The 26798-nt window shown below is 44.7% G+C and overlaps 1 protein-coding gene across 3 annotated transcripts in view; it reads right to left on the reverse strand.

Moving 5' to 3' along the window:
• The window catches only part of LOC130293585 (sodium-dependent neutral amino acid transporter B(0)AT2-like), an 89884-nt gene extending 63487 nt beyond the window's left edge, over nucleotides 1-26397 (reverse strand). Inside the window, exon 1 of one of the 3 annotated variants that reach the window (XM_056542435.1) lies at nucleotides 26380-26397. The gene's annotated coding sequence lies outside the window, so the exon portion shown is untranslated. The other 2 variants (XM_056542437.1, XM_056542432.1) reach the window with 2 other exon arrangements.
• Between the last annotated feature and the right edge of the window lie 401 nt (nucleotides 26398-26798).

Below are 26798 nucleotides of genomic sequence, written 5' to 3' on the forward strand. Positions count from 1 at the left end.
GGGGAGATGAGGGGGACACTAATGATCCTGAAATGGGGAGATAAGGGGGCACTAATGATCCTGAAATGGGGAGATGAGGGGGGCACTAATGATCCTGAAATGGGGAGATGAGGAGAGCACTAATGATCCTGAAATGGGGAGATGAGGAGAGCACTAATGATCCTGAAATGGGGAGATGAGGAGAGCACTAATGATCCTGAAATGGGGAGATGAGGAGAGCACTAATGATCCTGAAATGGGGAGATGAGGAGAGCACTAATGATCCTGAAATGGGGAGATGAGGGGGGCACTAATGATCCTGACACATGTTGGTAGATGAGGGGACACTACTGACTGTGACACAGGGTAAGATGAGGGGACACTAATGACTAACAAAAAGAGACACTAATGATTGTGACAGAGGATGATATGAGGAGACACTAATGACTGACACAGGGGGGACACTAATGACAGTGACAAACGGCAAGATGAGGGGACACTTATGACTGTAACAGAGGATGAGATGAGGGAACACTAATGACAGTGACAAAGATCCAGATGAGGGGACACTTATGACTAGGACACAGGGAGACACTAATGACAGTGCGAGATGAGGGGACTCTCATGACTGTGACAACTGGCGAGATGAGAGGGAAAAAAATGACAGTGACACAGGGCGAGATGAGGTGAAACTAATGACTGTGACACAGGGCGAGATGAGGGGATACTAATGACTGTGACACAGGGCAAGATGAGGGGACACTAATGACTGTGACACAGGGCGAGATGAGGAGACACTTATGACCTTGACACAGGGCGAGATGAGGAGACACTTATGACCTTGACACAGGGCGAGATGAGGGGACATTAATGACTGATCATAGGACGTCATGCTGAGTGACGTGTGGCATCCTAGCTTCTAATCTTTTTTCCTCATAAATTTCCCAGGACATTTATAAAGGGGCCTTACTAAGGTTCCCCCTTTTATGATGCTCCCCGAAGTACAGTACTATCACTGCCAGTATATGGGCCGCCCTCTTCTACTATCTGGCCGGCCTGAAGTTCGCACTTACATACAATAGTTACTAATGCAAAAATGTCTCATTGCACTTAGATGTATACAGATGCCCACAGGTTGGCGTCCGGGCATGCTGGGAGTTGTTGTTTTGCGACATCTGGAGGGCTGCAGTTTGGAGACCACTAGTCTAGTAGTCAAAGGGAGATTAGTTACTAGGGACACGCTGCATTAAATGTTGTGGTTGCTAAGCAACATCGACTAGACTTACTAGGCCTGTAACACTATATACCAACAGTGTATACTCAGGAACCTGTCTACAATCAGGTGACATATGCATATCTGCCCTGCAGCAATCTTCTACATTTCTATAACGTAGAGAATTCCAGGCCCGCCCTAACACCCCTCGGTCCTAGAAGCCATATTACAGGTATATGTATAGTAACCTACCCCGGGCCAGCAAGCCTCTCCCCGACAAACCTATGAATGTGACATAGATGAGGGTGGGTTTACACCACGGTTTTCTATCAGGTTTTTTTTAGTCAAAATGTCAAAATTTTTACCAAAATGTATGCAACCGTGTGCTTAAAAAAAAACGTATACAGTTTTTAACCGTATACGGTTTGAAAATTGTGTCTAATTGCATGCGTTTTCATACTTTCACACATGCGTTTAACAATTACATCAAATCTGGTTTTAAGATTTTTGTTCTTTTTTTCAAATAAAGTTTCAATTGTTCTATATAGAATACTTTAGAACCGAAATGCGCATGTGCAAAGTTAAAAACCGTATAGGGAAAACTGTATTGCACCGTAGACACATACGGTTCGCAATGACTTCCATGTTACAAAAGGGGGGGGGGGGGGGGTGACACGTATTACAAATAAACCGCACGCAACCGGATGCATCAGGTTGCATACGGTTTCCAATACATTGTTTAGGGATACGTTTTCAAATACGGTTTCAAATATGAAATCTGTACACGAAATCCGTGGGGAAAAGCCATGGTGTGAACCCACCCTAACACAAGAAGGGACCAGAGCTCCACACCAGAACACAATGACACAAACTCTCAGCTGTGACCGGCCGTACGCACATACGAGGGACTGGGTGACCTTGTCCGCCGCTCCCACAGCCGGGACATGTAGACTGGAATGTAAATAAAGTTTTCCATCATACACTAGAATCCCGATAAGGGTATTACATTACATACATTAATCCAATGTTAGTAACCATTCTGTGACCTGTTGACAAACTACAACTCCCAGCATGTCCTGACCTCTCCAGGGTGTCGTACAAACACCTGCCCCCTCTAGCTGTATAATGAATGCTCCCTGTATATGAAGCTTCACACAGATGTGATGAGACTATTGGCAGCGTATCCTGCCGGATCTGCCTGACTGTCACCTGATATATTGTGCCGCAAGTAACACAGATCAGACAGGTTGGATTTACATGTCTGATCTATTGCTTTCCTGGAGATAAGCGGCATCCAGGGATCCCAGCAGCCGACTATCTCTCCTTTCCATAAAATAAGAGGTTATCCTCAGGGTACATTCACACTGCCGAATTTCCGCCTGAATATATTCCGAGTCGGAGATTAAAGGGGTTCTCCGGTGGAAAACATTTTTTTTTTTTTTTATGAACTGGTGCCAGAAAGTTAAACAGATTTGTAAATGACTTCTATTAAAAAATCTTTATCCTTCCAGTACTTATTAGCAGCTGTATGCTACAGAGGAAATTCTTTTCTTTTTGACTTAATTTTTTGTCTTGTCCACAGTGCTCTCTGCTGACACCTGATGCCCGTATCAGGAACTGTTCAGAGCAGGAGAAAATCCCCATAGCAAACCTATGCTGCTATGGACAGTTCCTGATATAGGCATCAGGTGTCAGCCGAGAGCACTGTGGTCAAGACAAAAAAGAAATTCAAAAAGAAAAGAATTTCCTCTGTAGAATACAGCTGCTTAAAAGTACTGGAAAGGTATAGATTTTTTTTAATAGACATAATTTACAAATCTGTTTAACTTTCTGGCACCAGTTGATTTAAAAAAAAAAAAAAAAAAAAAAAAAAAAAAGTTTTTCCACTGGAGTACCCCTTTAAGTTTGGCTAACATTAGTCTAATGCAGTGTTTCCCAACCAGGGTGCCTCCAGCTGTTGCAAAACTACAACTTCCAGAATGCTCAGACAGCCTTCGGCCATTGTAGTTTTGCAATAGCTAGAGGCACCCTGGTTGGGAAACACTGGTCTAATGTGTATGGTCACATTGAGAGCATATCTACATCTACTGTGGTGGTTTCTTCACACAAATACTGTTTTATAGTAATTTAGAGTGTGTATATATATATATATATATATATATATATATATATATATATATATATATATATATATATATATCCTGTTCAGGACATGGTGCGTATGCATACGCCCTGCATACCGAGTCCTTAAGGACGTAGGGCGTATGCATACGCCCATGGGAATTCCGGTCCCCGCCGCTAGCCGGTTGAGGACTGGACCGGGATGCCTGCTGGAATCATTCAGCAGGCATCCCGGCACATCGCCAAGGGGAGTCCTGAGACCCCCCATGTCGGCGATCGGAGAAAATCGCATGTCAATTCAGACATGCGATTTTCTGCTATTCCGGGCTGATCGGGTCTCTGGGTACCCCTTTAAGCCTTAGTGGCCGCTGTCAAAATCCTTTGGCACTAACAATGTGCAGACGAGCACGGCCAACATTGACGGCAATGCAGTCTGCTCAATGTTTCACTTATCCGGACCTGTGCCTCTGTTCCAGATATATACATTACTAAAATGCTAATCGCCGGCTTTGCACAAAGGAGGCGGATAACGGAATACCCAGTTTCCCTGCCTTCATTCCATCTGCTCCGATATGCCCACCCACCTCGTGTTCACATGGGCGAAGGGGTCCATGATAATTCATGAGGTGAGTTGGAATATCGGAGCAGAGGGAAAGGAGGCAGGGATGCTGGGTCCTGTCTCCATTGCGCAAAGGACGGCGATTAACATATTAGAAATGGAGGATTATACACCCTACATCTCTAGAATGCCAGCACCGATCCGGGTAAGTGAAACATTATTTTTATCATGTTCACCAGTACTATAACCCTGTGTATTGGGTTTAGTGAAGGTAAACCAGCTGTAAGACGGGGCACATCCGCAGTGTATTTCACGCTGATGGCAGTTACAAGAGGAGCAACAGAGCGAGCTCCCGGCTCATAGCGGCTTCGTTTCTACAGCGGGAAGTCCACGACTACGAGTGGAGACAAAGAGCTACCCAGCCGCAGTTGGAAGCACGCTCTGCAGTCCCTCTTGTGACTGCTGCCAGCGCATCCGCGTCATGAAATATGCTGTGGCCCGTGTGACCATACCCAAAAGAGGTATTTTAGCATTAAGAAAAAAATAATAAATAACAGAATTTTGTTGATCTAAGGAGCGTGCTCTTAAAGGGGTACTCCAGTTAGTTCTGAATGCTGTGCGCATGCTGCAGGGGTCAGTCACGCCATGCCCCCCCAATGCAAGTCTATGGGAGGGGGTGTGGCAGCCAAGTGCAAGCAAAAAGTTAAAAACCTGTTAAGGGTACATGTCTAGGGGAAGAGTACCCCTCCTAGGGGTAGCCAAGGATCAATAAAACATGGCTGGTTTCTTTTTAGAGTTTGCACCACACTTATCTGCAATAAAAAAAACTGGGGTAAATCTGCAATACCAGACACGAGCTATGAATAGACGTGGCGCTGTTCTTTGAAGAAAGCAGACCAGTTTTTTCGCCATGTAGTCAACTCCATTTATTTTGATGTAGTCTAATGTATATAAGTCAGTGTTTTCCAACCAGGGGTGTCCAACTGATGAAAAACTTTAACTGCTAGCATGCTGGGAGTTGTAGTTTTGCAACAGCTGAAGGCACCCTGACTAGGAAACATAAATATAAGTAATTTGAGTGTCCATTCCCCCCATGCGCTCAATTTCTGTACTTCAGTAAAGTTTTCTTTAAAAAAAAAAAAAAACAGACCACAACCATATGAATAGCTCCATTGATTAACACCAGCCCGGTGTCCAGGACCTGCCTGGTAGTGACTTCAAATAAAGAAAGCGCAAAATTCAAAATAAAACTTTATTAGTCGCTGTATTGACAGCTTGTAACCTAGCAACCATGACATTGACCACACATGGGGAGGCTCAGGACCCCCCCACCATACAGAGTGGACCTGGCCGACTACCTGACATATATGTCCTATATATAGCAGACCCTAATATGACGTACAGACCACCCCATATTTCTCCCCGCCAGTGCAGCCCCTTCCCTGTCACCATCTCCACATGCTTTCTATGACAGGACGGATGAATCAGTATTGAATGACAGCTGCCCGCCTGTTAGCGCCTCCCAGCGGTGCCCCCGACCCTGTCAGCCCGTATCAGGCGGGATACTTACCACTCAACCGGTGTTATCTGTACAGAACCCGCCGGAGCTCCAGGATAATGTGACAGGAGCAGAACACGCGTGTAGCATTCACTACAAACACTAGAGAACCCGCTATCAAAATGTTGTCTCCAGTACAGCCGCCATTTTGTCGTCTCCCTTTCCATTACTTGTTATGCGCTTCGGTCTACAGTAAAATGGCGCTGGCTGAACGGACAGGTGATTGCATCAGCCAAATCTTATTGGAGAATGAGTCCTCACTCTAAACATAGCGTGTGTCAGTATGGGCTCTGAGGTGTCCTCTGTTTATATGTGACATGACGGGATGTAGGCTACTGGGGATCTACTTATAGAGGGTGTACAACATGGCACTTATATATATACGTATATATATACGTCTGTCCTTCATCAATGCCAACTTGTTCTAACCCATTCTAATAAAGCTAGTGGTCTCCAAACGTTGAACCTCCAGATGTTGCAAAACTATAACCAGGGGGCAAGTCCTAAGAAAAAAAGTGTGGGAACTCACCCAAGATTTCCACTCAAGGGCAGGACTCCTGATAATGGAAACAGTGTTCCTGCTGGGGAAAAAGTGCAGGAACTCCGTTCCCATGCGTTCCTGCAGGACTTGAGCCCTGACTATAACTCTCAGCATGCCCGGACAGCCAATGGCTGGAAGTTGTATGCTGGATGCTGTAGTTTTGCAACATCTGGGGGTCCACAGTTTGGAGACCACTGACGTAGCTATATACCACGAATGTATGAATGACTGCTAAACCACGCCAATATGGCTACGCAACATCTGCACCCTGTCTTCTGATGAAAACATACAAATTTCCCATTTAATTACCATATCATTTATTTAAAAAAATATATATATATATATTTTTATGTGTGTGTGTGTGTATAAGCGGTTGAAGGGGAATAAATTAGATTTTTGGGGGGGATTTCTTTAAAAGGGTTTGCTCACAGGTGCCTATTTATCTTTAGATTTTCTACAGCAGATTTTGCTACCCATCCAGGCCCCGTTCTGAGAATGCCAGTGGGGTGGGGTGGGTGGTGTTTGGGGTTATTCTACCCGATATATTACTTATTCCCTAATTCCCAGTTCTACAGATAGGGAAAAGGTTTCAAAGTAGTGGAGTACCCCTTTAACATCAATAAACTGAGTTAATAACTACACAGCCTTTAAAGGGGTACTCTGGTGGAAAACTTTTTTTTTTTTTTTTTTTTAAATCAACTGGTGCCAGAAAGATATACAGATTTGTAAATTACTTCTATTCAAAAATCTTAATCCTTCCAGTACCTATTAGCTGCTGAATACTACAGAGGAAATTATTTTCTTTTTGGATCACAGAGCTCTCTGCTGACATCATGACCACAGTGCTCTCTGCTGACATCTTTGTCCATTTAAGAACTGTCCAGAGTAGAAGAAAATCCCCATAACAAACATATGCTGCTCTGGACAGTTCCTTAAAATGGACAGAGATGTCAGCAGAGAGCTCTGTGTTCCAAAAAGAAAATAATTTCTTTTGTAGTATTCAGCAGCTAATAAGTACTGGAAGGATTAGGATTTTTTTTTTTAATGGAAGTAATTTACAACTCTTCCAACAGTGAGATAGGAAGAGGGGAGAGCACACAAAAGACAAACTACACCTGTACTGGATGTCAGCGCGGCCTCAGCGAACCAACTCTATATCTCCTGCGGGGTGCACACACACAAAGTATGAAGTATCAATATAAACGAATAAAGAAACACGTACGTGCACTTAGCGCTCAGCGGAGACAGTTGCGTGACGGGGTCCGGTAACGGGAAGCTAGATCACAGCATCAGCGCAGGTGGAATGGCGCTGGGAGGCTACGGCGGCAGTTTTGCACGCAAGTGCGTGCTTCTTCCGGCCTCTTCGAGGCCGGAAGAAACACGCACTTGCGTGCAAAACTGCCGGCGTAGCCTCCCAGCGCCATTCCACCTGCGCTGATGCTGTGATCCAGCTTCCCGTTACCGGCCCCCGTCACGCAACTGTCTCCGCTGAGCGCTAAGTGCACGTACGTGTTTCTTTATTCGTTTTAATTTACAAATCTGTTTAACTTTTTGGCACCAGTTGATAAAAAAATAAAAAATACAGTTTTCCACCGGAGTACCCCTTTAAATCTGTGCAAAAACAGACGTCAACATTTTTTTTTTTTTTTTTTTTTTTTACTGATGCCTTAATACAAGGCTGGCAAAGAAGTTGTGACCTTAAAGTTTTCTAGAACATTTACTTATCGCACAGCACGGATGATAGTACAAGTAAATCTTTAATTCTGTTTGCTTTATATGACCAGAACATCAAATAATAGAATAATACTTCCTAATGCTGCAGCCTTGTGTACACAGAAGCTGTATACTCATTGGCAGTATGACTATGGGCGTCAGTTTTAAAGGGGTTATCCAGGATTAGAAAAAAAGAGAAATTTCTTCCAAAAACAGCGCCACATCTGTCCCCAGGTTCTCAGGTTGTGTGCGATATTGCAGATCAGTTCCATTAAAGTGAAAGAAATTGTCCAGTATTACAAAAGTGTGAGATTGCGGGGGGGTCCGACTGCTGGGACCCTCGCTATCTTCCACCCAGCCCACCCAGCGTGGCGCCCCCTCCCATAGACTTGCATTGAGGGGGTGTGGTGTGGCCGTGACGTCACGACCCTGCTACCCGCACCTAGCGTTCTAAATGAACGCCGAGTGCTGCACAGAGATCGTAGGGGTCCCAGCAGGGAGACCCCCGTGATCAGACATCTTCTTTGGAGTAGCCCCTTAAACACCATGGCCAGCATTTATCATTGTCGTTAGACTGATTTTTGTGTCTAGAAAATGTGCAAAAAAGGTGCAAGCAGGGTTTATTTGCGCCTTTTTTGCGCCTTTTGTTTTACACATTTCGGCTGATTTTGAGTTGCAATCCACTGATTTTGGCAATAGACATGATCTGGAAGGGTTTTATGAACTGCTGTAAAAAGGCACAAAAAAGGCACCAAGCCACTGAAAAGTCTCTAAAACTACACCATTACGTTTTCTCCCATACGGGAGCGCATACGGCAGGGGAGAGCTAAAAACTTGCGCTCCCGTATGCCTTTCTATGCGCTCCCGTATGCCTTTCTATGCGCGCCCGTATGTTATTCATTTCAATGAGCCGACCGCAGTGAAACGTTTGGTCCGGTCGGCTCATTTTTGCCCCGCATCGCCCGTTTTGCCCCGTGGTGGACCACGGTTTTAGGAACGGTTGTAAAAGCGCATACGGGGCAAAAATGAGCTGACCGAAGCGAACGTTTCACTGCGGTCGGCTCATTGAAATGAATTACATACGGGAGCGCAAGGTTTTAGCTCCCCCCTGCCGTATGCGCTCCCGTATGGGGGAAAACGGAATGGGAACCCAGCCGTAGCTTAGCTTTTTGGTGTATGTGAAGAGTAGGGCTTATACATATGATTGTACTTTCAAGCATGTGCCACAGACTGAAAACTTTATTGTTCATTAGAAAAAGAGGGGTAAAAACCCATGAAGGGTTGTGCTGTACAAATTTTTCTGAAAATAAATTTAATTGCAAACACAATGCTGAAATACCAGAAGATTCATTATAGGGTCACTCTCATTAAAACAAATTTTTGCTATTGCACTCCTTATGGTAAATGAAAAATATTTCTAATCTACTTTGTTTAAAAAAAAAAGAATTTTTCTATGTTTTATTTGTGCTTAAAAAAGCTCAAGAGCACATTTCCCCCCAACTCATACACAGACTTTGGACCAAAGTCCAAACACAGGAAGTGCCGCCTGGAGTGCTGAGGGGTGGGGGGGGGGGTGTCCAGCCTCATCCAATCATAGCTCCTCTCACACATAACTGCCATATTCTGTTGGTTGGACATCCCCCCCCCCTCCTCTGCACTCCAGGCTGCACTTCCTGTGTTTGGACTTTGGTCCAAAGTCTGTGTATGATTTGGGGGGAAATGTGCTCTTGAGCTTTTTTAAGCACAAATAACGCATAGAAAAATTCATTTTTTTTAAACAAAGTATATTAGAAATATTTTTCACTTACCATAAGGAGTGCAATAGCAAAAATTAGTTTTAATGAGAGTGACCATTTAAAGCAATTGCATATTATTACCTGAGAACTGGTAAAACTGGGGCGACGTGAAGCTCTGACAGGTTACACTGGTTGGAGGGGGACATGTCTGGAGATTAGAAGCACAGATCTGATTCACATGGCCAGAAGGGAATTGCCTTAGGTCACTACTATGGTAATTTGTGCTGTATTTAGGAATTATAACAACATGCTCCTCCAGGCTAAATAAGAGATACAGTACGTGTAACCAGGACCATAAGACTTATCTAAAGTTCTGGAAAATAAGCCACAGATGTCCCCATTAGGCTATAGACACCTTCCATAGCTCTGTCCACATGATCCATAATATGGCCCTTATAGAAATCTATGTTACCTCGCTGTATAGTATTTGCCTCCTTTTTTTATACAGAGGGAAATAAAGTAGGGTAAGCATCAATACATTCTATATTATTGTTACGCCGAGCGCTCCGGGTCCCTGCTCCTCCCCGGAGCGCTCATGGCGTCTCTCTCCCTGCAGCGCCCCGGTCAGACCCGCTGACCGGGAGCGCTGCACTGACATTACCGGCGGGGATGCGATTCGCATAGCGGGACGCGCCCGCTCGCGAATCGCATCCCAAGTCACTTACCCGTCCCGGTCCCTGGCTGTCATGTGCTGGCGCGCGCGGCTCCGCTCTCTAGGGGCGCGCCAGCTCTCTGAGACTTAAAGGGCCAGTGCACCAATGATTGGTGCCTGGCCCAATTAGCTTAATTAGCTTCCACCTGCTCCTTGGCTTTATCTACTCACTTCCCCTGCACTCCCTTGCCGGATCTTGTTTCCTTGTGCCAGTGAAAGCGTTTAGTGTTGTCCAAGCCTGTGTTTCCAGATCTCCTGCTATCCATATTGACTACGAACCTTGCCGCCTGCCCCGACCTTCTGCTACGTCTGACCTTGCCTCTGCCTAGTCCTTCTGTCCCACGCCTTCTCAGCAGTCAGCGAGGTTGAGTCGTTGCTAGTGGATACAACCTGGTTGCTACTGCCGCAGCAAAACCATCCCGCTTTGCGGCGGGCGGGCTCTGGTGAACACCAGTAGCCTCTTAGAACCGGTCCACCAGCACGGTCCACGCCAATTCCTTCGCTGACACAGTGGATCCACAACCTGTAAGCCGAATCGTGACAATTATGCACCAATGTAGTCCGTATTCTGCTTTGGTTGCACTGCTACATGAAATTGTAGTGACCTACAACAGCACACACAATGCCTTCAGCTCCATAATATGCGCCCTTAGGAGCTTAGTGTGTTGCATATAGGATCCATACATACACGAATCTCCTGAACACCAATGTGAATGGAGCTTTATATTGTCCACCAGATCATCTTCATGATTAACAGACCTTCTATATGCCACAATACTTCAATATGCGCCTCCATTAAAGGGGTACTCTGCCCTAGTGCTGGGCGATATGACCAAAAATGAGTATCACAGAATTTTTCTAAAGTATCACAGTATTTCACAGTATTTTTTATTTTTTTTTACATTGAGTCTTGCATTGAGGTGGCGTAGCGGAACTAAATGGGCTTTTGGAACTGAATGATCTGAACACTGGGGCAGTGGAGTACCCTTTTAAATAGATGTAACAAACAACCCTACAGCCTCCAGCTGTTGCAAAACTACAACTCCCAGCATGTTGGACTATATAGTAGTGTATAGTATAGGTCAGTGTTTCCCAACTAGGGGTGCCTCCAGCTGTTGCAAAACTACTACTCCCAGCATGCCCGGACAGCCGTTGGCTGGGAGTTGTAGTTTTGCAACACCTGGAGGGCCTACTGTAGGTATAGTATATTATACAGACCCCTGTCCATCCCAGAACCCTGACTCACCTTCCCAGTTGCTGCAGGGATTGTCCGGGGAGGGTGGTCCGGGCCATCCATCCTTCCTGTAGTGTCCGGCGGCAATCCGGGTGGAGGGTGAACCGGTCCGGGCTGTCCTTCTTCTCCGGGGGTCCACTTCTCCACTCCGATCAGGCTCCGGCCTAGTAACGCTGCGGCGTAGCGGCGTCTATGCAGTGTACTAGGCCGGAGCCTGCCCGGAGTGGAGAAGAGGACCCCCGGAGAAGAAGGACAGGCCGGACCGGTTCACCCTCCACCCGGAATGCCGCCGGACACTACAGGAAGGATGGAGGGCCCGGACCACCCCCATTACGGGTAAGTTTAATTTTTTTTATTGACTCGGAGGGTGGGGGAGGGGCCCGACCGGTATAGCGGTATGGGCAAAAATCCATACCGTGGGAGAAAAAAGAAACGGTATCCGGTTCATACCGGTATACCGCCCAGCACTACTCTGCCCCTAGACATCTTATCCCCTATCCAAAGGATAGGTCATAAGATGTCTCTGATTGAAGAGGGGCTGGCCACTGGGACCCCAAGCGATCTCCGGACCGGCACCGCAACGTTCTGAACATGGGGGAAGTTTGGGGCTTCCGTGTTCGTGATGTCATGCCACGCCCCCTCCATTCATGTCTATGCGATGGGGTGGGGCAGCTAGTACATAGCCATCACACCTCCTGCCATAGACATGAATGGAGGGGGCGTGGCGTGGCGTGACATCACGAACATGGAAGTCCCAAGCTTCCCTCATGTTCAGAACTCTGTGGTGCTGGCCCGGAGAGTGGGGGGTCCCAGTTGCCTTTGGATAGGGGATAAGATGTCTAGGGGTGGAGTACCCCTTTAAGGATTTGCCCTTTTCAGGTTTTACCATCAACCATGGGATTACGTCAGTGTTTTTGTGGATTTCGCAAGTATATGCTTACTTTGGCAGCCATATAAAGATTCAATGAACTTTGAAACTTTTTTTTTGAGGTGCATCAATATTGCAAGTAGAGTAAAGCGTCCGATTGTGCCTATTGAAATCAGTACAGCAGCTCTTTATTCTGGATAATAGGAGTATTATTCAGAAGATCCTCCACTACCACATACCTATGTTGTAATAGGGCATATGAAAAAAGGAATGAATCAACCTCAGGTTGTACTGTGGTACCCCTCAGTCAACACCTAATAGGGCATAAGGCAGTCACACGGTAGTGCACCCCCTACAAGTTAGAGAGGAGAACCACTAATCAGCAGTGGAAAATTCTAACGTTTACAGGTTTTGTAAGCCAAAATGGAAGCTATCCTATTAAAGGGGTTGTCTGTAATTGACGTTTCCACAATGTGGTTAAATATGCTTTTGGCAACATGACATTAGAGAGGTACTCCGCCCACAGACATCTTATCCCCTAGGGGATAACATGTTTGATCGCTGGGTCCCCCTGCAATCTCTGTGTAGCACCTGTGCCTCACCCGGCATTCTAAATAGTATGTTTGGATAGGGGATAAGAGGTCTGTGGGCAGAGTACCCCTTTCAGGAATTCGTGCCTGTGTGTGCCATGATAGCTTTCCTATGTGCCAAAAACAGGCAGTGACATGCAAAAATCAGAAAGTTAGACAGCAAGTGTGTTATATACCATAGTCGTAACAGCAATCCCCTGCCTAGCGGAGTTTGTACCTATAACTTTTCCCTTTTAAGTAGGTACCTGCATTGTACCTGTCTTTGTACCTGCTTTAACCACCAACATAGTTGCCTTATGTAAAGTGAAGGTTAAATTGAGTTTAGCAAAACTTGTGTCCGGATGGATTTCATATGCTGCGCCATTTATAGACAACCTCACCTTATCACGTATTTGCCTCCTACCCCAGTTCAGGCAGGTAACACAATGTACACAATCCAGATTTTTCTCTGCTGTTTCGTATAACAATTCATCATTTCCACACCCCTTGCTGACCTCTTTTCCGTTTTGTTACATAAGTTGCGTAATGCGCTGGCGTTCTATCAATGTATACAAGTAATATCCATCTCATCATCAGGACAAGTTTTTCTACATTTTTGAGCCATCACCTAAAAAGTAATGTCTTAAAAAAGTAAAGGGGTCGGTAGTAAAAAGTGTTGAAAAGGGTTGCCCAGTGAAAACTATCCTACCCACTGTCGACAGTATAGGGGATAGGGGATAAGATGTGTGATGGTGGGGGACTCCCGCAATTTCCCTACTGCACCCGGCATTCATTTAGAGTGTCGGGTGCAGCACTGGAGGCTCGTGTCATCATGGCCACTCCCCCTCAAAGTTTATGGGAGGGGGCATGATGGCCGCCACGCCCCCTCCCATAGACTTGCATTGAGGCAGCATGGCCGTGATGTCACGAGCTTCCTCCCCTCATCGTCAGTCATTCGGCACAAAACGAAGTTCGCTCTGTGCACCGGATGTCTGGGGTGCCGATAAGACATCGTATCCCCTATAATTTGGATAGGGGATATGATATCTAGGGGCAGAATACCCCTTTAAGAAGGGGGACAACCAATATGGCCACATTACAGCTAACAACAAAACTCCTGTTAGCAGCAACTCAGCCCTATAAATTTCCAAAATTGGCATTACAAAATGGCTGCTGTCACAGTTCTTCGGTTATTCAGTGATACCTTTCTTACCCTATATATATATTGCTTCAAAAGATGCATGCCTTAAAAGACTATTCATTCAGGAGTCTAGGACAGCTGAGTCTTCTTTTCTGCAATATCATAGCCATATTGTTGGGTCACTAAACTGCTCTAGAAATTAATTTCAATGTAGGTACAATACAATACCTGACACAGCCCGCAGAAAAAAAAACTGGTTCTGTTCCTGGCAGAAACGCATTTGACTCTATAGAGTCCTTTTCAGACATCCAGCAATGGATAAATGTATTCAAAGACAAGGGTTAATGCACCCCGTGGATTTTCACATTCTTTGAATAGTTATAGAAGCATTGTCAGTGACCGGAATGCAATAAGTGGTGTCAGGTCATGTGGAATACATATTCATTGTGTTACAAAAGTCAGTCTAATCCAAGATGAATTTGGGCAAACCATCAAAAGGACCACTTTGGTCAGATACTTGGATTCAGCAGATTCTGACCCAGTAGCTGAAACTTTGATGAACAATATGGCCCTCATTTACTATTGCAAACCCGACATGTTTTGTCGGGTTGTGCGCCAGATTCTGTCGCATTGCGCCAGAAATTCTGTCTGGGCCAGAATTTGGGCCAGAATTGAAAAAACCCCGACTAACTCTCCATTTTGCAAAGAAACCCCAAAAAAGGGGCGTAGTCGCCAGGAAAACGGGACGTGGTCACCCAAAGGGGTGTGGTCCCGACATTTTTACAAAAAAACTACATATTTACTAAGATTTCCACATAAAATGTGGTGGATTTCAGCTGAGGAAAACCCTACAGATCAGAGCATGTGTAAAAAAAGCAAAGTGTAGGGAAAGTGCAAAATGTAGGGAAACTTTAGTAAATACCGTGGAAAATAAATTGTAGGGAATTAAAACCCATAAAGAAATCTACCCAACACTCTTAGTAAATAAAGCCCTATGTGTACATGGTGAAGTCCCCATTAACCTCTTCAGGACACAGGGCATATGGATACGCCCTGCATTCCGAGTCCTTAAGGACCGAGGGCGTATCCACACACCTGTGGGAAATCCGGTCCCCACCGCAAGCCGGTTGGGGACCGGAGCCGGATGCCTGCTGAAATCATTCAGCAGGCACCCTGGCACATCGCCCAGGGGGGGTCCTGAGACCCCCCCATGTCAGCGATCTGAGAAAATCGCATGTCAATTCAGACATGCGATTTTCTCCAATTCCGGGCTGATCGGGTCTCTGGTGACCCGATCACCCGGAAAATAGGGCTGATCGGAGCTGTCAGCAACAGCCCCGATCAGCCTAAAGGATAGGAGTGAGGTCGCAAAGCTGCAATCTACTCCTATCCCCTGGCATTAGTCAGAACGGAGTTCTGACCAATGGCAGCGCAGGACAGGGGGTTGCCATGGCAACCCCCCGTTCTGCCCGCCCTTGGATGTCGAGGGGCTCTGGGAAGAAGATGGAGGCCGTACCTGCAGGAGAAAATGCCTGGGGACCTGGGATCTTCGCTGGAGCCTGCTGGATCCTGATCAGTTAGGGAATCGACAGTGGGGGGGGGGGGGTCATTGAAAGTGAAAGTAAATCGATCTTTACTGTGGCAACCACTAGGGGGGCCAAACTGCAACTCCCAGCATGCCCAGACAGCCAAAGTCTGGGCATGCTGGGAGTTGTAGTTTTGCAACATCTGGAGGGTCACAGTTTGGAGACCACTGTTACAGTGGTGCCCAAACAGTAGCCCTCCAGATGTTGCCAAACTACAACTCTCAGCATGCCTCGACTGCCCAGGCATGCTGGGAGTTGTAGTTCTGTAACATCTGTCCCTTCAGATTTAGCAATTGTCATGACATTTTTGAAAATTGCTGCTCTACTTTGAAGCCCTCTAATTTTTTCAAAAAGCAAAAAATATGTCCATTTTATGATGCCAACATAAAGTAGACATATTGTATTTGTGAAGAAAAATAAAATTTATTTGGAATATCCATTTTCCTTACAAGCAGAGAGCTTCAAAGTTAGAAAAATGCAAAATTTTCAAAATTTTCATGAAATTTGGGGATTTTTCACCAAAAAAGGATGCAATTAATGCTGAAAATTTACCACCAAAATAAAGTAGAATATGTCTTGAAAAAACAATCTCAGAATCAGAATATTCGGTAAAAGCGTTTTCGCGTTATTAATTTGTAAAGTGACGGTGGTCATAATTGCAAAAAAGGGCTAAGTCCTTAAGGTGAAAAAGGGCTGCGTCCTTAAGGGGTTAAGTTGGAGGTACTCCATGTGCAACTATTATGTGCCTCTATGCCACACCACATTCTCCTCTAGAAGCAATTGTTCCGTAAGTGTTTTCACAAATTCTCGGAAGTGTTTACACAAATTTTCTTTTAAGACATTGATTTACACAAATCATGTCTTTACCCTGGGTGCCATGCACATGCCATGGCACTTCACAGTAGTTTTTCCTCTTTCATAGCAGAGCTATTTGCATTTATTGCCCGAAACCTTTCTAATTTCCTGTTGACTATTTCAATGAAACATCTATTGAAAACAAACAGAAGCCATTATACTTATGATATAATACAAAACCGATTATATTCAGATGACCTATTTAGAGGCAAGATGTAGATACCCATCCAATATTTTTTAAAGGAGTAGTCCAGTATCAGTTGTCCAATATTGAAAAACGTATCCCCTATCCTAAGGATAGGGGATGAGTTTCAGATCGCCGGGGGGCAGATCGCCGGTTGGGGATCAGAACGCTTGGACCCCCCGTGATCTCCCGTATGGGGCCCCAGATAGTGTGTGTCGACCACCGCACGAAGCGGCGGCTGACACGCCCCCTCAATACAGTGCTATGGCAGAGCCAGAGATTGCCGAATTGCTCCATCTCTGCCATAGAGTTGTATTGAGGGGGTGCGTTAGTTGTCACTCTGTGCGGTGGTTGGCACATCCCCTTCCCTGCCGGGGCCCCATACGTGTGATCACGGGGGGTCCCAGCGGTCGGACCCCCCGCGATCTGAAACTCATCCCCTATCCTTAGGATAGGGGATACGTTTTTGAATACTGGAATACTCCTTTAAAGGCAATTCCATATTTGGTCAATTGCTCCTTAACACCAAACTTTTACATTTACAGTTGGTTAAAAAATTAAACATTGTGGGCAATTGCTAAGGAGCAATTAGTAAAACTTGAAACAGCTAATAAATCTTGAGTTATAGGCAATAACTCCACTTTTAATCTGCACTATAATATCAAAGCCCAGGTCCAGAAGAAGAAGGTGTAACCTTTCAAACGCGCTGTCCAGTAAATACTCTGCCGCATTGATATTGAATAAAGATGATACTGATTCACACAATTATAAGTCTCTGGGAGTGCGCCCTTAAACCTGCAAATCGGAATTTTGTCCCTGGTTAAGAAGATAACCCTGCCAGGTTATCCTTCTACCAGCTCATCTTCCTGCATCCACACCGCTGGCTCAGCGGGATCGACGGCTAGCTGCCTCCCGACACAGAACCTAAACCATAAGCGCTATCCAGTGTTGTGCCTGCCCGCACAACACACAAAGGTGAGCATACCTACCTTTATCACTATCTGTCCATCCCATGATATCTGCCTTTTTTTTTTGCCTCTCCATTAATCCCTTCATGACCCAGTGATTTTTGTTTTCTTTTTTGGCTCACGTTTTTTTGCTCCTCACATTCTAAGACCCATAACTTTTTTATTTTACCACTGACAAAGTTGTATCAGTGCTTCTTATTTGCGGGACAAGTTGTACTTTTGATTGGCGTACTTTATTTTATCATATAATGTATTACAGAGCCAGAAAAAATATATATGTAAGACAAAATTGAAAAAAAATACATGGAATTGCGCAATTTTGTGGGGCATTAATTTTTTTCTGGCTTACTATATTTATTCTATGGATCAGTACGATTTCAATAAAACGGAACTTTTGTGTCATTTTAAGGTAAAAAAAAATGTAAACATTGAAAAAAAGTTTGTTCAATACCAAATATGTTTATTTATTTATTTTTAACAGTGTTTTATTTGAACAATGGGAAAAGGGGGGGGGGGAGAGAGATTTGAACTTTTATTAGGGGGAGGAATTTTTTATATTTTAAAACTTTTTTTTAACTTTTTGTTTTTTTTGACCATTTTCTCCCCCCCCCCCCCCCCCCCCCCCCCAACGGCCTATCATTAGGTGGCTTACATTGATTTATGTTTTCAGCACGCGATTGCTAGGCACTGCCAAAGGCAGGTGGGTCCCCTAGACTTCATCGCTATTGATCACGACATTTAACCATTTCAGTGAAGGACATCGGAGCCAGCTCTGATGTTCGTCATTGCCAGCAGATGTCAGCCCTGGTTAGCAAAAACTTTTTATATAATGTAGATAATAACATTATATGTATATTTGTAATATGCAGGGACAGAATTTTTTCACGCAAAAATATCCACATTTTTTAACCAATGTATATTGCAAATATACATATAATGGTATTATCTACATTATATAGAAAGTTTTTGTTAATGACAGGTACATTTGAGTATTACTATTCAGGGAAAAGTGCAGATAGTCAACCATCTTGCAAAATCCCTATATCTAATTAATGAACTGACATAACAAATAAAAACCATCAAACAATGTTGGAATAATGGCCCCAAAGGCTACAAAATTCTATAAAATCAGATCAGTAAAGGAAACACTGATGACCAGAAATAACCGGATATGCTATTTTCCGGGGTGTACAATGTCTTTTTTCCTTTTTATTGCACTTTCTTGTCTTGCTCATGTCACACTTGCAGGGGTTCAGGACGCTGAGCTATGGGGACCTGTTTGACAAATTCTTTACACTAAAGAGATGTGGACACTCAGAGATTTTTGCTACCTGAAGAAACTTGAAGCTCAGCATGGTAAAAGTTAATTTTTACTGTGAAGAGCTGCTGTTATAAGAGTAGAATATTATAGCTGGGATTCAGATCTATGACCATGTTCACGCCAGAGGCGTAGCGTGGGGGGTGCAGGGGGGGGGGGGCGGCTGCACCGGGCGCAACATCTGGGGGGGGCGTGCTCGCACTCGCAGCTCTCTGCCCCTGCCTGGCTCACTCACTCTCTCTGCAGTGCTGGCTGTGCGAATCCGATCCGAGCCGCCGGGTCGCCGCCCACTGTAGAGGCTGTGGCGGATCCAGGGGGCGGAGGCAACAGGGCAATTGTATTTAGATGCATTTTACTTTAATTACATCAGTATTTTCATAACAAACAATACATGTGCTTAGGGGGTACGGGTTTCTTTAACTAATCTAGTGGAAGAGACTCGAGCGCTAAAATCCACGAGTTAGGGGGCGCAACTTGCCTTGCCCCGGGTGCTGACAACCCACGCTACGCCACTGGTCAAAAACAACATGGAATCTGCATGCAAACCACGTCCTATTGTTCTCAATGCAAATCCATGCCATAGATTATATGTAGTTGACTTTCCTGATGTGGATTTGTAAACCTGTGTATGGGGAAGCTACTTCCTGACATAGATTCTGTACGGACATCACTTCAGGTAGTCTGGACACACATGGAGGAGATTGATGAAAACCCGTGTAGAGGAAAAGTGGTGCAGTTGCCCATGGCAACCAATCAGATCGCTTCTTTCATATTTAAAGAGACCTGTGAAAAATGAAAGAAGCAACCTGATTGGTTGCTATGGGCAACTGCATCACTCTTCCTGTACACAGGTTTTGATAAATCTCCCCCATGGGGGAGATTTATCAAAACCTGTGTACAGGAAGAGTGATGCAGTTGCCCATAGCAACCAGATTGCTGCTTTCATTTTCAAAGAGGCCTATGAAAAAATGAAAGAAGCGATCTGATTGGTTGCTATGGTCAACTGCACCACTTTTCCTCTACACGGGTTTTGATAAATCTCCCTCACACGAGTCGTTTGAATAAGGGCTAAACCTCCATTCAATACAACAGAAAAATCTGAGGCACCAAAGGGGCATTTATCAAGGCCTGTGCGCCTGTAAACATGTGAACATTGGCCATTTAGACCACGCCATTTTTTCCTGTACATATGCTATTCATGCTGTGTGATTTGTGGAAAAGCCGGTGTGGTTCCACTGACCACGCAACTTCTAAACTGCGCAATGTTTACTTTAAAGTAATACAACCTTGTGATCATAAATAATCTACCACTTTTGGGCTATTCTGCAATTTTTGCGTATATCTGCAACTTTATCATTTATTAAATGGTCAGTATGACTGAGACTTTACTTTATATGAGTTACCCACTCCCAGCAGGATCCACAGGATAGGGAATAAGTTGTTAACCCCTTAAGGACTCAGCCCATTTTGGCCTTAAGGACTCAGACAATTTAATTTTTACGTTTTCATTTTTTCCTCCTCGCCTTCTAAAAATCATAACTCTTTTATATTTTCATCCACAGACTAGTATGAGGGCTTGTTTTTTGCGCGACCAGTTGTCCTTTGTAATGACATCACTCATTATATCATAAAATGTATGGCGCAACCAAAAAACACTATTTTTGTGGGGAAATTAAAACGAAAAACGCAATTTTGCTAATTTTGGAAGGTTTTGTTTTCACGCCGTACAATTTCTGGTAAAAATGACATGTGTTCTTTATTCTGAGGGTCAATACAATTAAAATGATACCCATTATTATATACTTTTATATTATTGTTGCGCTTAAAAAAAATCACAAACTTTTTAACCAAATTAGTACGTTTATAATCCCTTTATTTTGATGACCTATAACTTTTTTATTTTTCCGTATAAGCGGCGGGATGGGGGCTCATTTTTTGCGCCATGATCTGTACTTTTTTTTGATACCACATTTGTATATAAAAAACTTTTAATACATTTTTTATAATTTTTTTTTTAATAAAATGTATTAAAAAAGTAGGAATTTGGGACTTTTTAAATTTTTTTTCGTTCACGCCGTTCACCGTACGGGATCATTAACATTTTATTTTAATAGTTCGGACATTTACGCACGCGGCGATACCAAATATGTCTATAAAAAAAGTTTTTTACGCTTTTTGGGGGTAAAATAGGAAAAAACGGACGTTTTACTTTTTTATTGGGGGAGGGGATTTTTCACTTTTTTTTTACTTTTACTTTTACATTTTTTTACATTTTTTTTTACACTTGAATAGTCCCCATAGGGGACTATTCATAGCAATACCATGATTGCTAATACTGATCTGTTCTATGTATAGGACATAGAACAGATCAGTGTTTTCGGCTATCTTCTGCTCTGGTCTGCTCGATCACAGACCAGAGCAGGAGACGCCGGGATCATTCATAACGCCGCACGGAGGTCCCCTCTCCTTCCTCCGTGCGGCGTTATGAATGATCGGATCCCCGCAGCAGCGCTGCGGGCGATCCGATCGTTCATTTTAATTGCGAACTGCCGCAGATGCCGGGATCTGTATTGATCCCGGCACCTGAGGGGTTAATGGCGGACGCCCGCGAGATCGCGGGCGTCGGCCATTGCCGGCGGGTCCCTGGCTGCGATCAGCAGCCGGGATCAGCCGCGCATGACACGGGCATCGCTCCGATGCCCGCGGTTATGCTTAGGACGTAAATGTACGTCCTGGTGCGTTAAGTACCACCTCACCAGGACGTACATTTACGTCCTGCGTCCTTAAGGGGTTAAAGGGGTACTCCCGTGGAAAACTTTTTTTTAATTTTTTTAAATCAACTGGTGCCAGAAAGTTAAACAGATTTGTAAATTACTTCTATTAAAAAATCTTAATCATTCCAGTACTTATAAGCTGCTGAATACTACAGAGGAAATGGTTTTCTTTTTGGAACACAGAACTCTCTGCTGACATCACGAGCACAGTGCTCTCTGCTGACAAATCTGTTTAACTTTCTGGCACCAGTTGATTAAAAAAAAAAAAAAAAAAAAGTTTTCCACGGGAGTACCCCTTTAAAGGGATTAAAGGGATACTCCAGAGAATTTTTTTTTTTTTAAATCAACTGGTACCAGAAAGTTAAACAGATTTGTAAATTACCCCTACTTAAAAATCTTAATCCTTCCAGTACGTATCAGCTGCTGTATGCTTCAGAGGAAGTTGTGTAGTTCGTTCCAGTCTGTCCACAGTGCTCTCTGCTGCCACCCCTGTCCGTGTCAGAAACTGACCAGAAGAAAATTCCCATAGCAAACCTCTCCTGCTCCAGACAGAAAGAGGTGTCAGCAGAGAGCGCTGTGGTCAAGCTGTAAAGAACCACACAACTTCCTCTGGAGCATACATCAGCTGATAAGTACTGGAAGGGTTAAGATTTTTTAATAGAAGTAATTTTCTGGTACCAATTGATTTAAACACTTTTTCTCACTGGTTGTAGCCATTGGTGCTGCAGTAGTTTCCAAACTTGAGTTTGTGGTTTTTCTAGTTTCCAAAGCCTCCTTCCCATAGTCACATTTAACAAAACAGGCAAATAATGTCATTCATTTTGCTTGTTTTCCGCCCACAGCTCTCTACTTCGAAAGTGAAGCATGCACATCAGGTACACAATTATGTGCACCAAACAGAATGTAATGGATACTAGACTTATAGGCACAGGGATCCCGAGATTTATTCTAATTTCCATACTGGAGTCAGGAAGGAAATTTCCCCCCTGGTTTAGGGCAATTGGCATCAGCCTCATGTGTTTGTTTGTTTTTTTTTTTTTTGCCTCCTGGTATGTTTACAATGCAGAATTTCCATGCAGAATCTGGCAGAAAAATTCAGCTCGGAAATTCTGTTACATGAAGTTAACACTGTGGTGAATGGGATTCACGCTGCAGATTTTCTGCTGTGGAAATTCCGCATTATGGATTCTGCAAAAACAATGAACATGTCGATTCTTTTTGCAGAGTTCTGCAGCAGTGTCCCAAAATGCCCCAAAATGTTCAGAACGCTTGGAGCAGGCTGCCATGTTTGCGACGTCACAGCCACGTCCCTTCGTGCCGTCACGCCCTCTCCCATAGACATGAATGAAGGGGGCGTGGTGTGACATCACGGGGGGGGGGGGGGGGCATGGCTGTGACGTCATGACCACTGCCGCCAGAACCCAGCATTTGTTTAGAACGCCGGGTGCTGTGGAAGACCCCCCCCCCCCCCCCAGTGCCAGGACCCCCGCAATCACACATCTTTTCCCCTATGCTTTAGATAGGGGATAAGATGTCTAGCATCGGAGTACCCCTTTAAAGTCATTAGGACTCTGAATTCCATCCGTAATCTGTGTGTTCAGCACAATAAATTCAGCGTAAATTTAGCGTAAATTCCGTGGGAAAACTGCAAAAAAAAAAATATATAAAAACAATCCATTGCCAGCTTGGCAGAATGGAATCTCCACGGAAGCACAGAATTCCAAAGCCTTTCTCTGGATCAACACATTGATGGACTCTCTTATTATTTAACCTTACCTTACAAAAAGCTGGAATTCATTACGTGGCGTGTCACTCACAGTAAATTCTTGCCAGCAGGTAGACACCGAAAAGTGCGCAGAATAAATGTACAATATCGCACCCAAACACGGCAGATGATAAATCTCCCCCCGCCAAGAAAGTATAAATCCATGGCAGATATCCAAGGTCACATCTTTGATTTCTTGCACAGGTCCACAATGGATTTTTACATAAAACCGCCCATACACGTTAGACAGCTGTCGCCAAACTACCATCCTCGACATTACTATAAACATTGATGTTATGATAATAATAGTAATATGCTACCCCAAATGACCAGTGTTTCCCAACCAGTGTGCCTCCAGCTATTGCAAAACTACAACTCCCATAATGCCCGGGCAGACTTCTGCTGTCCACACATGCTGAGAGTTGTAGTTTTGCAACAGCTGGACGCACACTGGTTGGGAAACACTGCACTAGAGTAAAGAATATAGATTTATTGCCAACTAACTGAGTACCCAGCGCTGCCCGGTTTTCCTACCATTTCCTTGTGGGGGAGGAAAAGCAACAAAGTAGGAAGCTTTGGTCCTCATATCCCATCCTTAAATCCTGACCCCATATACTCTCCTGATATCCCGACCCCAATTCCCTCCTCATATTCCGACCTCATATCCTGTCTTCATATCCCGTCCTCATAGCCCGACCTCATATCCCGTCCTCATAGCCCGACCTCATATCCGTCCCCATATCCCGTCCTCATATCCCGACCTCATATCCCGTCCCTTTATCCCATCCCCATATGCCGTCCCCATATCCCGTCCTCATATCCAGCCCTCCTATCCCATCCTCCTATCCCGTCCTCATATCCTGGCCTCATATCCCGACCCCATATCCCGACCCCATATCCCATCCTCATATCCCGTCCTCATATCCCGTCCTCATATCCCGTCCTCTTATCCCGTCCTCTTATCCCGTCCTCTTATCCCGTCCTCTTATCCCGTCCTCTTATCCCGTCCTCTTATCCCGTCCTCTTATCCCGTCCTCTTATCCCATCCTCATATCCCGACCTCCATATCCCATCCCTATATCTAATCTTCATTTCTAATCCTCATATCCCAGGTGGGGCTGCGTTGTGGTAAAGATATTGTAAGCTGAAAATAAAAGGGGTGTGGCTTAAAGGGTGGGTGTGTCTTTGCAAGATGTGGCATGGAATGTGAGGAGGGTGTGGCTTGCCAGCTGGACTGGCACATTCACCAGGAGATGCAGAGCGAAGCTTGTGGAGTAAGGCACCAAAAGTCCTATATACTTGCATGGGACTGTCAGATACAAAAACTTTTGATATGTTGTAAAGCATGCAAAACCAATAGGTTTTGCAATTGCTTTCATTATTAAAATTTCATACTGAAAAAGCCAGTCAAACAACTGCCCCCCTGCCTGCCTGGACACATACTAGTCATGCTGTGTCCATGCATCATCACCTATGTCATGGACACACTTCCTTGATTGACAGCTGTGAGCGCAGGAAAAATCCTCCCACTGTCAGCTTGTGTCCCGCTACTGTCAGTGAGGACATGCTGGGAGTTGTAGTTTTGCTAATGATAGGGGAGATGTGAGCAGACAGCATACTGAGGGAGGGGGCGGAGACCTGCACAGTGAGGCCACGCCCCCTCCCTTTGAGAGGAATTCATACTAGTGAGCTAAATTAAAAGTGTAATAAAAAAATAATAATAAAGGTGCTAGACACATAAAAAATTAGATGTACATGGTCAGGATTAGGTACTGAATGATATATTTTAAAAAATGTTTTTCTTTGGATCTGACTGGTATGCATTAAAACAAAAACCCCATCCTTCACATTTGGGGGTAGGTTAGGGGTTAATTTATATTTTTATATATTTTTGTTTGACGTATAAGTAACGCGTGACCAGGAATTATTGAAATATCTCCAGCCGTAGTTATGTTATTAAGTTATGGTAGTTAAGTTATGCTGGAAAATACATTTCCTATAGATTTCCTATGATAGAAACAAAAACCCCAACCCTCATAAATGGGGGTAGGTAAGGGTTAAATTACCTATCTTATGTTTGTTGTTGACATATAAGTAACATTTGTACCAAGTTTCATGTTAATATCTTTAGCCCTTTGGACATGATATTGGAACATACACACATAGATTGAGTTTTATATATATATATATATATATATATATATATATATATATATATATACAGTGACCCCCCCGACCTACGATGGCCCCGACATACGATCATTTCAACATACGATGGCCTCTCAGAGGCAGCATCAACATACGATGCTTTTGTATTTCGGGGCCATCGCATAAACGGCTATCCGGCAGCACTGACTGCCACCGGATAGCCGTTTACGGTGCCCCGTGTGGTCCGCTGACGATCACTTACCTGTCCTCGGGGCTCCGGCGCGTCCTCTTCGGGTTCCCCTTCATGGCCGGCGCTCTCCATCATCGTCATCACGTCGCTGCGCACGCCGTCCAGTCATCCAATAGGAGCGGCGTGCGTAGTGATGTGATGGCGGCGACGGAGAGCGAGGATGCCGGGGAAGCAGAGGCCTTGCCGGAGCGTCGGGGACACCCCGGGGACGCGGCGACAGCGATGGAAGGCGACATCCAGGGCAGCGGTGACAAGCGGTGACGGTCCGGAGCGGCGGGGACAGGTGAGTATAACCTCCAATACCAGTGGTCTTCAACCTGCGGACCTCCAGATGTTGCAAAACTACAACTCCCAGCATGCCCGGACAGCCGTTGGCTGTCCGGGCATGCTGGGTGTTGTAGTTTTGCAACATCTGGAGGTCCGCAGGTTGTAGACCACTGTCCTATACTTTACATTGCACGGATCCCTCAACATACGATGGTTTCAACAAACGATGGTCCATTTGGAACGGATTACCATGGTATGTTGAGGGACCACTGCACCGTGTATCGCACTTACTTGTGTGACCTCCCTTCTTCTCCTCTCACCTGCAGTGTTCAGCCAGCTGTGCAGCACGCCACGTGGAGATGTGTTGGCATTTCTCAGTCCACGCCTTCCCTCCTCCTCAGCTCACACCCCTGCAAAATAAACAGCCTTTAACCCATGTATTGCTCAGACATTGCACTTTACAGGCCAAACGTGTTCCGATACGCCACAATCTGTCTTTACCAATTTTAAAATGTTGCAAGATTTGTTAAATGTTATTTACATAACAGATAAACACAAATAGAGGGTTCTCGTTATTTCACTAGAATCGAAAGATATCGATGTAGCAAAGATAAATTTGTCATTTAACTTTTTTTGGGGGGAGTTCTGTTGTGATAATTAGAGATGAGCGAACTTACAGTAAATTCGATTCGTCACGAACTTCTCGGCTCGGCAATTGATGCCTTTCTCGCGTAAATTA

This window comes from Hyla sarda, chromosome 10, assembly GCF_029499605.1.
Source record: "Hyla sarda isolate aHylSar1 chromosome 10, aHylSar1.hap1, whole genome shotgun sequence".
NCBI classification, from domain to species: domain Eukaryota; kingdom Metazoa; phylum Chordata; class Amphibia; order Anura; family Hylidae; genus Hyla; species Hyla sarda.